The 14010-nt window shown below is 41.3% G+C and overlaps 1 long non-coding RNA gene across 1 annotated transcript; it reads left to right on the top strand.

Moving 5' to 3' along the window:
• Positions 1 to 2044: 2044 nt before the first annotated feature.
• LOC109954454 (uncharacterized) lies at positions 2045 to 12345 on the top strand. Its single transcript, XR_002274133.1, has 4 exons — positions 2045 to 2152; positions 8445 to 8667; positions 9194 to 9506; positions 11988 to 12345. It is a non-coding gene; the product is annotated as an uncharacterized LOC109954454 (long non-coding RNA).
• Positions 12346 to 14010: the final 1665 nt, after the last annotated feature.

Raw genomic sequence — 14010 nt, forward strand, 5'->3', positions numbered from 1 at the left:
CCTATAGGTTGCAGCTTTAGGGCTAGCAGCTAGACGTAGCAGCCTTAGGGCTAGCTCGGCTGTGGTGAAGAAAACTCGAACAGGGTCTTCATCCTGCTGCGTCTCAGATAACATATTTGGCTTCATGTACTGCACCGAAAGCTCATATAGACATTTTTTTAAAGCTAACCACTGTAACTTTTCCGACCAGGAGAAGCATATTGTGGCGACCTACGTCGGCTATTGGGGAGGGGTCTGGTGGCAGCGACATGATGCATGGGGGGCATCATGGGAGTTCAATGATGAGTTCAGAGAACAGTTGTTAAAGTGTGTTAAAATGTTCTAATGTGTTACCCTGTTGTGTTTATCTTGATGACTTGTATGTGTTAATGTTTTGCTAGCTGGTTGAGTGCTGTGTTGTTGAACCGTAAGTCTAAGCTGTATGTGTAAAACTGACCCTGTTGGGAATGTGATGTGTGGAGCGGTTCTGTGTTCTAAATAAATGACCAGAAAGACAGAGTTGCATGGTAGTCATTATGAAGGACACGCCCAAGTGCTACCCAGAGTCGTGCGGTGTATGGGACCTGGAGTAGGCACTAATTGACAGCATAGGTGCTAGCGCCCTGCTAGCTAGTTTAGCTGCTCAAAGTATAGGTAGTCTCTCTCCTCCACGCCGGGGGTCATTACAATATACGTAAGCCTGTCAACCGGAAGTAGTTATTCTTCTTCGTGTTTTGTCGCGGAGACGGAGAGCTAACGCTACAGCACCTTTCACACCACACAGTTCAGATGGATGGAATAACTGAAGATTATTTCAGGCGTGGGTCCGTTTTGAGTGAATTCCAATGGCTGTTTGTTATCCAGTGCACGCTACGCTACGGTAAAGGGTGCTGCAGCTCTCTGTCTCCGCGCCAAAAACAACCAAACAGGAAAAAGAATAACTACTTCCGCTTGACAGGCTTACGTCAAGATACTTTGAGCTATGTAGGAATTTCGACATTTATAAGTCGGAATTTCGATTTAGCTATGTAGTTATTCTGACTTAGCTAAGTCAAAATTCTGACATAGCTAAGTTAGAATTTCTACTTAGATTTACTTAAGTTATTATTTCTACTTAGCTATGTCGGAATTTCGACTTAGCTAAGTCGGAGTAACTGGCGGGAATGGGCTTCCATAGCTTCCCATGTCACAAACACGTTCACCATAAGTTCTTGAGGAGGAGGCCTGACCGGTAACACGGTCAAAAATATTCACAAGTCGTTAAACATCATCCATCCATGTTTGCGGCACCGTCTTTAGACTGTATGCTTATGCTAACAGAGGTGAGGCAGCCACCATGAGAGGACCAAAGGAAGTAAGGGTTCAAGCAGATGAGGGGAAAGGGGAGTGAAGAGAAGAAACTCAGTTCTTTGAAAGTTGTTGAAAATCGTACCATTCACCAGCAGTGGTAATAAATCACTTCAACCCAAAAGAGTGTCAAAGACATAAACAATATTACACTGTGTTAATGCACATTGAAAGCCTTGCACTAAATTGCTTATTCCAAAACAGCATTTATCAAAACAAAAGTCTGATAATGTTGTATTCGTGATTTAATGTTCTTGCTACTCGTTTGGAGACCAAAGAGAAGGCTTCATTCACAGAACTCTGAATAAAGCCAGTGATGCTGGGTTCACCTCAGTAACATGTTTCCATGTCATGTTTCTGTCATATACATTACAATAAGTGTCTGCTATTTCAAAGCCTATGATTTTGTTGTTAATCTTGGAAAACGTTAGGTTAACATGTTTTCTTTTTGCTTTGGAGGCCAATATTTTTCCAGTATCTTTTAACATTGTGTAAATTATTTATTTTTGACTAGATTTTTTTTTGGAAAGGTTACACAATTAAGAATGATAATATATACAGTGGACTCTTAACCTACTGTAAATCATCCTAGATATACACTTGTACTATTTACTCTAGTCTGAGCAGTTTTTCCTCTTGCGTGTTTCTTCCTTCAGAACATCAAAAGTCATGAAGTCAGCTGTCAGAAAAGACTATAATCCTTTTCTTTCTCTTCAGTGTACCCTTTATCTTTGCTGAGATCCGGCTGAGATTAAAGTATCATCCTTTTCCATCAACTCACTATAGATCTGTGATCTCCCTTCTCTCATGCAAGAACAACCTCAGGGTAAGTAGATTGGGTGACTCCCAAAGTTTTTCTCGCTGTTACAAATGACTTTTTACCCTTTATTTGTAATAGTTAACATAATTCATATGACCAGTTACATTCAAGTTAATTTGAATTTGTTTATTTAGACAAATGCGTCATCATTATAAGGACAACTGAATGGTGCTTTCACCATCAGTGACCAGTTTTAACAGATTTTCATGTGCACATTTCTATTAGACTGTGATGCCATACACTGCTGTAAATGTACATTCCATTCCTAAAATATTCTTTGAATAATCAAATTGCTATAATCTTTTCCTTATGTCTTTAAAGCATCTATAACACAGATCGAAGTATTGGGGACAAACCTGTTCTTAACATAAGAACCCAGAAGGATAAGACTGAGCTTTTTCTTGAAGACTAAATTAGAAACATAGGCAATAAAAGTATTTCTGAGAGTATGGAACTACTATAAAAGGTTTTTAAAACAGCCCATAAGAACACATTTTCCTGTTCACTGGAGGAAACAATTGTAAATGCTATAAAAACTCAAATATGCTGTGAGTTTATAAAAAAGTGTTATTAATGGAGTGGTTCTATATTTTACACCTCCGTGGCAGCTCAATCACCAGCCTGTGTCTTGCAGTTCTTCAGTTTCTGTCTTTGAGTAAGAGTCACTTCTTCACAAATGGACTGTTTGACACCAAGTATTGATGCATGCTGGAGCTTCAAACTTATGTTTTTATTTCATAACTCTATCAGTAACAGCAGAGAGTCCAATGACATTAATGCCAATATTCCTAAAGGTTTTCATCAAATATTACAAAATAATAAATCAAAATCAGGATCATCAAGGAGAACAGCTCCCTTGAAAACCACACTAAATCTTCAACAATGGTGTAACAGTATTACTGTGCCACATGGGGGTGCAAAGGCATCACATTTCCACAGACGTACCAGCGATTGTATAGTTACATGGCGTGCTCCTTGTGCAGCATGGTGCTGTTCTCATTTAAGTGCTCTTGTTTGTGATCCGATCCTGACTGCCAAACGCAGGCTGATTTACATTAAAATTAATCCTACAAAATAATGAATCCAAGATAAAAACACCCACGCTTTGCCACATTTCTGAGTGGGAAAAAGAAAAGACTGTGCCAGTAAATTTCCTTTCCATGTTAAAATTCCTCACCATAGAATTTAATTGAAATCCAATTACCTCTAAATCCATCAAGGCCCCCTGCTGGTATCATAAATGGTGAACAACTAAGGTGAGAATATTGGATGTTATAGACTTTTTTTATGCAAGTTTCATAGGACAAGACTTGCCAGTGCCTCTGGAGCCTTGTCCCTCTTTAAGCCTTTATAGTAGCAGTACTAATATCTGTTTCTCTGCCAGCTGCTCTGCTCTGACCTCACACAGATTCAGGATGAGTGGAAAAGTCCACTGCTTTTAATGCCACAGCAGCAGTGAAGAGTTCAGAGTCAGAAGTGATGAACATCAGTCCCCATACACAATAAGTGCATAGGAATTCCTCTTGGTGACACACTGACTCACAATATTTAGTGGAACTCCTAAAAATAGCAAAATAGAGAAGTAATGTAACAGATTTATCTTCTGGGTGGCTCAAGGAAATTGTTATAGGTTCATACCAATAGTAGTAAAGTACAGGCAATGCTGAGGTACCTACATTTGAAATGGCAAAAATCTTGTCTTGTCTACCTGCTGAGTATTCAGTGATTCAGTGTTTGCAATAATCTGCTCATGCCATTAGTAATTTCTGTTCTGTTGTATAATATTATAGTTGTCTTGCACTAATCAATATTCTAATATTAACAATAAAATACAATAACACACTCATCTGTTATGTGAAAGAGGTTCCTTGTAGCAGCAAACCTGCAAAGGATTATCACCAGTTCTGCAGCTACCTCCTAGCGTCTTTCAGCTGACTGTTTTTTGGGGGAAGACCTGGTTTGATTAGTAGAGATGGCATCCATCCCACTTTGGATGGTGCGGCTCTCATATCTAGAAATCTGGACGAGTTTATTTTATAACCTAAATTATGATAACCCAGAACTGAGACCAGGATGTAGGGTTGCAGTCTTACACACCTCTCTGCATCTCTCTGCAGCTCCTACCCACCCAAAACTCCCAGTACCCCATAGAGACTGTGTCTGCCCCCCAACCACCTACGTAAATTATATAAATCAAAAATCAACCCAAGAGAAGTTATTCATAAGAACCTAATTAAAATTATAGAACAAAATAACAGGACAATCAAATGTGGACTATTAAATATCAGATCTCTATCTCATCTAAATCTCTGTGAATGATTTGATAAGTAACATCACATTGATTTATTGTTTTACTGAAAGCTGGTTTCAGCAGGGAAGAATATGTGTAAAGTAGCATAAAAATAAAAATACTAAAGTATAAGCAGATAAAAATGGTTCAGAATAGGTAGTTTTAAGTCAATGGCAGACTCTTTCTTTCTCTGTAGGTCACAGAAGCACAAACACCTACATCATGTTTCCACACTCCCAACTCACTGGGATGGCAGGTGTAAAAAGGAGGAAGCATCTGAAGCCATAAACTTTAAAGGCCTTTCCTGTTTGTGAGAGAGGAGAAAAGAAGAGTTAACTAGGTGACTCTGTACAAGAGGGAGTGTTGGGGGGAGGGAGGTTGATGGTGTTGCAGAGGGAGGAAGGGAGGATGCGAAGCAGGAAGGGGTGGGGGGGGACTGGGGGGTGATACTTTTCTGGACTATGTATTGGCCTAGTTGGAAAAACAGGTCCAAAACAAGAGAAACAGGTCCAAAAAAAGAGAAGAGCAGGAAGGTTTAGGGGTGAGGGGGAACCGGAGCTGTGGCCTGTGGATGAACCCATCGGGGACTTTGCTTGGTGGGGTCAATCCAAGTTCAGGTCTTTCCCTCGCTGACTCTGCGAGAGCAGAGGAGCTGTCCATGGCTAAGGGGCCTGCTCTTGACGGCCTCCAGCCCCTGCTGGGAACCCCCAGGGGCCCTGTAACACAAACCCATTTCCAGCAGGAGTTCTGTGGGGTGTGTGAGGAACGGGGGTATGCCCTGGGTAAACGGAGGTCATTCCGGGGGCTGGAGGGTGAGGAGAGCCACCTTCACCAATAAATATTTTTCTGACAGTCAGATTAAGGTTTGTTTTTAGAGCTCTCATCCCTGTGTGCCTTTGTAAAGGCTTGTGTTACTATTCTCACTGGACACAGAAACAGCTCTGCAATGTGAAAACTAAACTGTGCAGTCACACAGAGAAAACACTGTCTTGATGAAAGTGAAATCAAGTAATATAAGAGAAATTGAAAGCAGTTTATTTTTCTAGTTCCCTGTATGTACCATAAAAAGCCCTTTGGTGCTCACTCAGAGCATTCTGACTTCAGAAATGCCTGTTCATGTATAAACATTTTATTCACAAGTACCAGGTGGATGTTCTAACCCTGCAGATGGAGCAGAAGTGTGTAAAGACTTTTGAAAAAGACAAATGAGAGAATCTATCATTCAACACTCACAGACCAAACAGCAAGTCAGGGGTGGCCAACTAATCAGGCAGTTTGCACAGGCAGCACAGCATGGGTCCTTTGAGTGGATAAGTGGTCCCTCCCATAATGTCAAGAGTAAAGCCTGTACCAGGGGTTAGGGAGAGGTTGGCAGGGAGTTAATGAGATGACTGGTGGGGTGATCAGCAAGGAGACATTTGAAGGCCTATAACACGGCACAAGACACACATTGATAGAGATGGAATACTTTCTAAATTTATGAAGTGTTTGTTTATTGACTATCACATCAGGTGGCCACAAGTAAGTACAAGTCAACCTGACAGAGACATGCCTAGTAGCTTGTTTTCACTCTGTACATTTTATATTGAAGACATTTTAATGACGCATTACCTCAACTTTTCACCTTTATTACTATACAATAGCCACTTTAAACTACAAGCCTGAGCTAGTCCGTCATAGGTCCGTTTGTGCACAATAGTACTGAAATACACACTGAATTATCATATTTCCCAGGCTACATGATCAAAATCACTGAGGGCTATGTTGTGACTCACTGACTGAGGAACAAACATTGTAATGCTATCCAGAGCAGGTTGAGTCAACATCAAGCCTTCTGTTCTTTGCTTGGAGATGAATTACAGTCACTGCGATTCACTTTAACTGACTGATGAAGTATTTTTGTTTGCATTTATGTTAATGAGACTCAATGAAAACATTATAAACAATACTGCATTGGTCATTTCTCACCTTTCACCCACATATCTGTCTAACATATCTTTGAATTTTGTTTTTAATCTGCTGAAAATTTGCACTTCAGATTACAGGGCTGATTGATAATGCATCATGCCTGCACATTATTTTAATAGACATAGTTCAGAAAGGTTTTCATACCAGTTCTTCTACATCCTGAATGTTGCCACAGTATGTCTGGCTAATGAACCCACTCAAGAGTAAATAATCAACAGCACAAGGAAACTGGATTTAATATAAAGTTTAATAATTTTAAGTAATTCTTGGAAGAAAAAAAAAACTACAACAAAAAGACGTGCAGTGACTGAGAAACCAAACACAGAGAGAGAGGCAGGGAGGTAAAGTTCCCATATACAACTCAATCAGTGGTGGAAGAAGTATTATAGTAATTTAATAAGTAACATAGCAATACCGCTTTATAGACTGCCCTAAAAGACTGCCCTGTCTTCTTGTGCTAGGTTACAGAGTACAGAGGTAGTAACAAATGTACTTCATGTATCAAAAGAAAAAGTACTCATTGTGCAAAATGACCCCTGTCAGTGTGTGTTACTGTGTTAGGGGTTCAGTTTTTGTAACACATAAGCAGTATGTTAATGTCGTAGTTATGTTAAATAAATGCAGTGGAATAGAAATAAGTGCTTCAAATTGCGCTTGAGTACCTGTACACATAAGCAAACATTTTTGTATTTAGCAATGTTTTAATACCTTTCAGTCCTCAAGATGATATCTGAATAAATCTTGTTGTTAATTTTCCAAACTGCTGATTCTGTGTCAAGGAACATTTTATTTATCCACAAAGGGAACTCATTCCACAAGCCTGATAAGGACGTTCGAGTCTGGTATTTGAAGATATTCTCTTCTCCATTGGCAGGTCTGTGGGATCTGTCTCTCCAAGATGCTAGCAGACAGTTTCTGTCTTGTTGACAACAGCATGATAGAAATAGAGAGAGAAGGGAAAGCAGGAGGGGTTGTGAAAAAACAGCATGAAGGGAGAGACAGAGAGAAGTTGAGAGGAGAGGGAGGGTAGAGTGGAGAGGTGAAGGAGGGAGCAGGGGGAACAGAGAGGGGATCAGGGAGTGGGAGGAGGGGGTGGCTGTGCGTGAGTAGAGGACCTCCCCGTGAACTGTGCAGTCGCGAGCCGGGTCATTGGGGCGAGGTTGTCAGAGCGTGCCTGAAACAGTACACCCTGGGGTTCAGCCAGAGTTCACACACTCAGTGTGCAAGATCCATGTCCCTCAGTCAGTGCTCTCCAGCCATACACCAGCATATACACAGCAACACAGAAAAACTCACGTGTATCATTACACACATGCATGCACAAAGATGAAAAGCTACAACAGACAAACACAGACGCACTTGTGAAACATACAATTTGTTTAAACTATGATCAGTCTTCTAGCCTGGACTGAAGTCTTGCAGACTATCTGTACATGCACAGCGGCATACTGTTTTCATGTCAGTGCAAGCAGTGTTTATCTAGAGCAGACATGGACAAAATAAACACGCAGAAGGAAAAGCGGAAAGACTCGCCTCTTGGAACGCAGAGATTTAGTGAACCACTGAGACGTTAACTGATAGCATCCATAGCATCCAACAACACTAGCGGCAGCACCAGTAACACTGTAAAACATTGAGAAAGATTTTCCTTAATTCCAGTCTGTGTGGCTTAAATAGGAGAGGCCACTAAGCCAGAATCCCCTCTGTGTGAGTGAGCTCTTTGTGGGAAAGCTGTCTGCTTTACTCCCATTGAAGACTGGTTGGCCCATTGTCAAACCCAGAGCTTGACCTGGTGTTGAACCCAATTGTCAAACTTGCAGTGCAATGTGGGACTTTGGTGGGGGAGGAGAGGTACCAGCATGTGGTTTAGCTGACTGAGGCAGTTGTTTGTCATCTCTTGGTCCCTGAAAGAGTTCTGTATATTGATTTCATATACATTAGTTCATATAGTAAAAAGCTGTGAAAAGTAGAAGACTTTTTAAATATATATAATTATTGTGGTGATTTAGCCCTAATATACTGTATGTTCTCACATTTCAGCAAAGTTCCTCCAGTCATGTGGTGACCACCCCAGTTTCTCTCATTCTCACGCTGGGGATAACTCAGTCTTGTGTGTCACATGAGGATTTGACAGACAGGCCCAGCTGTGGCAGTCAGGCGCCAGAGCATCACAGCCTCCAAGTCCAAGGCAGACAAGGCCCAAACCCAGAACAATTCAGTCTTTGTGGCTCTACTGGAAACCATCAACCGCATCCAAATGACCGTAAGCTGTAGATACAAGCCAGATGTTAGAATCCCTCGGCTCAGTTCAATCTCAGTCCAGTCTGGCTCATCTGAGCCCGGCAGCAGAGCAGTGGCAGGGAAGGGGGCGGGCAGTTCTGATTATTCTGTTATATGAAACCCAGTCTAATTTAACAGGAGACGTACGTCTCAGCCTGTCTATTTGCCATATATGGTAGAACTGTCTAATTAACAAATTGTACAAAATTGCAGCTCTTAGACTTGAGGCTTTGTGACAATTGAAAACAGGCCACTATGTAGTTTTCATCACTTACAAGTACCAAACCCAGTCATGTCCCATTGAGGGCAGCTGTGTTGCACATCTCTCCAAACAAGAGTATTAAACCTATTCAAACTGGTTTGCCACTCAAAGCTGTCTGAATAAATAGCTTCTTATCTGTGTGAATTACATAACTTATTATGCAAAACAAGTGCTCCGAAGATCAGACAAAACAGCTGAAACCATGCACAGCAATTCTTTTCCCAAAATATTTCTATTCTCATTTCAGGAGCAGCCGATCATGTAATCGGGATCTCCAAGAAGCCACGATAATGCCTTGTAAAGCCTTCACTGTGATGTGCTCACAGTGATCTGGTGGGAGACTCATTTGTCCTTTTGCTGGCTAATTACAGAGAGTCGTGCGACCACCCCCTGCGTTCCCAGGCAACCTTTCACCTCTGAGGTGTTGAGCAGGCAATTACTCTTCCTGGCTTCTGTGTGAAGGGTACAGACACAAACTGGCTATTCCTCTCCCTCTCTCTCTGGAGTATTCACAGTATTTGGACAACATACAAGTGCTAAACACACACACCCATCTGCAGGTAATGTGTACTGTGTAGGGAGGACGGCTGCTGTGGTTTTGCCTCCCACACCCTCTGCTCCCTTTTAACTGAACTGGATGTTTTTGTTAAAGATGTCTCAATTTTAAGAATGTTAAGTAATTTTTTTTTGCAATTCTCCTATTAGTAATTAGCTTTAGGTTCAGGATTTTTCAAGTTGGCCTTAAAACAATGTAGACAGCCCATTTGTACATGAGAATAGGTTTGAGTCATTTTAATTTGTCTTATTGTCTACTCTGGCCCTGAAGGTTTATACATGGAACGTGACTATGCTGTAAAATAATGAGGGCCTTGTTCTGTGTAAAAATACACTCCAAAATTTGTCTGAGGCTCAAATTTGGCTTCAGCTTTCTCACTAAGCTAATTCAAGTTTTTCATAGTTATAATCTATTTAAGACTATTTCCCCTCTTTGTGTCCCTGGCGGAGGGATACCTTGTAGTAGCAGCGTGTAAGTTCTGTTACCAGAACTGGCCTTTTTACTTACATAAATGCATAATCAATATCTCCACCTCTCTTGATTATCATACTGTAGCATGCGCCTCGGATATACGGTATGCTGGCATACACCAATAGTGGTTTCTATAAAGCTGAGTCAATGTCACTGTTGCACTGTAGGTGACCTGCTGACTTGCAGCACTGCTGCCTTTTTAGGAACACTCTCTTCCACATTTACATTTAGTTTGGTTGATAAATAACAGGGTATGTATTTATTTGCATGTTCCCCCTCATCAGCTGCTGTTAGCTCATTTGGTGTTAACACAGCTGTGCTCTGCAGAGTTTCTCTCACAGCACCTCTCCTATTTTTCAAAGTAAGTTCTAACTCTCTCAGCTTGGCAAACAGTGTATTTATGTCTGTTTAGACTACGATTATTCACCGGTTGGTCTTTCCAGGATCTCTTAGGTGAAATCTGTGGAACTGTTTTTTCACTTTGTTTTTTCAGAACACCCTGGGCAAACACTGACAACGAACTTCTATATATTCTACTGCATATAAAGTGCAGATGAGGCAGCAATAAACAGGAGAAAAAGATGGAGCGGAGATGTTACACATGCAAAATGTAATCCAGGTTCAGAGCAGGTTTAACTGATGTCCCAAAACCACACACTGCAACAACAACAAAAAAAAAAAACTCCAGCTATGAAATCTGCAAACTCACTTCCAAGTTTACTTCGAGCACACTTCGAGCTGGTGTGTATTGAGAAATACACACCAGCTAACAATAAATTTACACGACTATTAAAGGGCCTGCATGTGCTCTATGGACAATTGATGTCACTTTTGTCATCTTCCCAGGTCTGTGAGGGTCCAATTGGATTCTGTACGGATGTTTGTGTATGGCCAGAAGTTGTCCATGCAGACGGTCCGCACGGACTGGCATCTTAGATGACAGAAGGCAGACCCTCAATTTGTATAAATGTATGAATAGGAAAGCATGTGTCCCTCATGTACGCATGAGGGTACGCACAGAGCATGTCTAGCCCTTTAGAATGTATCCCTCCACCTTCATTTGAGCTTCAGATAAACTTTGGAGTGTATTTTTACACACAACAAAGACTGTGTATTTGGTCCTCTTTTTTTTTTTATAGCAAAGTCGCATTCCATGTGTAAACCTTCAGGGCCAATGGGGAGAGTAGGAAAGTTACAGCGACTAAGACCTATTCTCACATACATATGGGCACATCAGCATGGTTTTAAAACCAGCTTGAAAAATCCTGAGCCTGTCCACTGAGAGGAAAACATACCCAGAGAGAGTTTACACAGCAATATGATCACAGTGATTACGTTTTCATTCACTTGGAAGTTCTAGCCTATTTATTCCTCTGACCTACTGTATGTTTGATGTTGCAGATATGAAGGAAGTACACATGGAAAAACATCTAAAAATCAGTATAACAAGGAACCATAACCTCTACATTAATAAAATTAAGAATGAGATAAGATTTTGGCTCAGACACATAACTAAGCCCTATGCTGACTCAAACACTGAAAGTGCTTTTCAGCTCTTCTGCTCTGCTTGATGACCCACTTCCTCTCTACGAACCCTCAGTAACAGTTCTCCAGGGAGATGCTTTCATCCTGACGCACACTCTGTGTTTGGTCTGTTTTCATTTAGCTAAGTTCAGGTGTAGTTCACAGATGCCGCCAACTCTGGCCACATGACTTTCTGTAGGCTGTGGGTTTGGGAAGCCTTTGTCTGTGTAATATAGTCCTGTGATAGAGCGAAAGCTTCTGTGCCAAGAGAACTCTAAAAGAGCATCTTAGCTGAGAGCTATTTTACATAAGCCAAGAAAATATACCTGATATGTATTACACCTGATATCTATTTTTATTCCTGTCAGTCTTATCAGTGTTTCTGTGGTTTAGTAAGTCTGTGACTTACACAGCTCCTGTCTCACTTCGGGATGAGCCAAGGCACATTAAAAAGGTTGTATAACCTCCTAATATCTGCTCTGTTCTTCAGATGGTGGTGCTGAGAGGACGTTGCCCTCCATCTGACCCGCATCTGATTCACCTTGAGCAAGGCAAGCTGTTGGCAACAGACACCAAGCCACAGAGTTCGCCCGTGCTGTGACACTGTTGTGTAATCTATGAGGAAGCTGCTCTGTAATAAATAAATCTGGCTGAAGAAGTCCATCTGGGAACAACATTTTTCTGTAGAGCTATCCTGACGTGATGCCTGGTGGGCTTTATAAATATCCTGAGCCCATCCGCGCAATGTGAACTGTGTTTCACCCTCCCACACCCTTCCCCTTTGAGTGTTTGCCTTCTGCTTGCGGTGAAAAGCAGGCTTTACTTTGCTTTGTTTGTCCCTCAGTGCTTACCTCCCACTTTCTCCCTGTTAACTGTCAGTGTTCAAAAGCAGAACACTGGAAACCACATGTGAAACAGATCTCTCTTGGTTTTACAGCGTAGGTGAATGACCTAGAGGGATTTTTTTTTATGTTATATAGGAGCTCAGGAAGATCAGAATTGAATAGGCGACTTCTTTCCTTTAGAAATGTGTGACAGGCCTTGTAACAAAAACTATGTATGTTTGTCGCTTTTAATTTCAAAATTGCAAACAGATTAATTAAAAAGGAGACCATTAATTTTTAAAATGCGTTACTGCCAGTAAGCCACTTTTCCAGGGATGTTGTGTGCTGCAGAGTTATGCCCCAGCCACCCAGTGTTTGACTTTGTGTTGTAGAACTACACCTCCATCCACCTAATGCATCTGTACAGGGCGTCAACCTGTATCGGCTGCATCCTTTAAAATGGCCAGCAGTGGCTGAAGTGACTGAATGTTTAAACATGCTCAAAATGTTTGTTTGCTTGAAAATCATCTCTGCCAGTGCTGCCTGCAGCTATCTGTCTAAATGTGTAAACAGTATCGATGCTACAGACAGAGACGCTGATGTCTTACACATCTTATTCATTCATTGTCTACTGAGTTTGTTTGTGCGCCTTTGTATTAGTTATATTATGGGGACTGAAACCTGTTTACACAAATTTTAGGGTGGCAGCATGGTTTAAGGTTAGGTGTTAGGTTAAGTATTAGGGTCAGGGTGAGGGTTAGGCAAGTAGTGGTTATGGTTAAGGTTAGGATAAGTCTACAGGAAATGTATGTAATTCAATGTAAAGTCCCCACAAGGAATGAAAACACAGCATGGTGTGTGTGTGTTTGAGGACTGACACCCTCTGAGCTTGCTGCTCCCTTTGACCTTTAACACCACAGTGTATAATAACTCTTACGGTTTGACAGGTCAACTGAGGCGTCACGGCTGGCCCCTTGCTGTGGGTTAGGGATGAGCCTTTTTAATCATGCTATCTAGCCTGTGATGGATGAACACAGCAACAAACCGGGGAGAGTGCTAACAGCGTTGCTCAAAGAAAGCGGATAAGGCGTTGTAACAAATAACACCTCGCTGAACTCCAATACCTTCTCGCTGCTCCTGGCTTTAAGCTCATTCAGCTATTACCTTCAGGCAGCATCTACTGGTCCAAAAGCACACAGACTTATGGGGTTTATTACAGATAATAGTCCACTTCTCAGTTGCTGATGGCACTTGTGCTGAGTGTGTTAGTGCAGACCAAGGGTATATCTATTATTCCACATTATCTATTCAGCACACAATTGACAAAAATTATGGTATTTATAAAGGACAGTTTTTTGCACTTTAAACTAATCAAATGAATGTAAAAATGAAAGTGGAGATGATTTTTTTTGGAATACTGAGCTTCAAAGTCACAGTGAGCTATCTGCCAGGAAACTGGGAGTCACTGGCTCCTTAAGTGTATGTGATGTGAATAATGACAAAATCCTGCACTGGCTGAGGTTTTAAATGCATTCAACATCACTGCACAACAAGCCAAATGGACTCCAGATCCGGGCGCCTATAACATAGTTAATGGATCATTGGAGGCAGACTTTCCAACCTCTCGTGTTGGGATTACAAATGTTTGGACTACATATAGGAAAAATACACTCGGGGTCTCTTGTAAAG

The sequence above is a fragment of the Monopterus albus genome, unplaced genomic scaffold (assembly GCF_001952655.1).
Source record: "Monopterus albus unplaced genomic scaffold, M_albus_1.0 scaffold1.1, whole genome shotgun sequence".
In the NCBI taxonomy this organism is placed as follows: domain Eukaryota; kingdom Metazoa; phylum Chordata; class Actinopteri; order Synbranchiformes; family Synbranchidae; genus Monopterus; species Monopterus albus.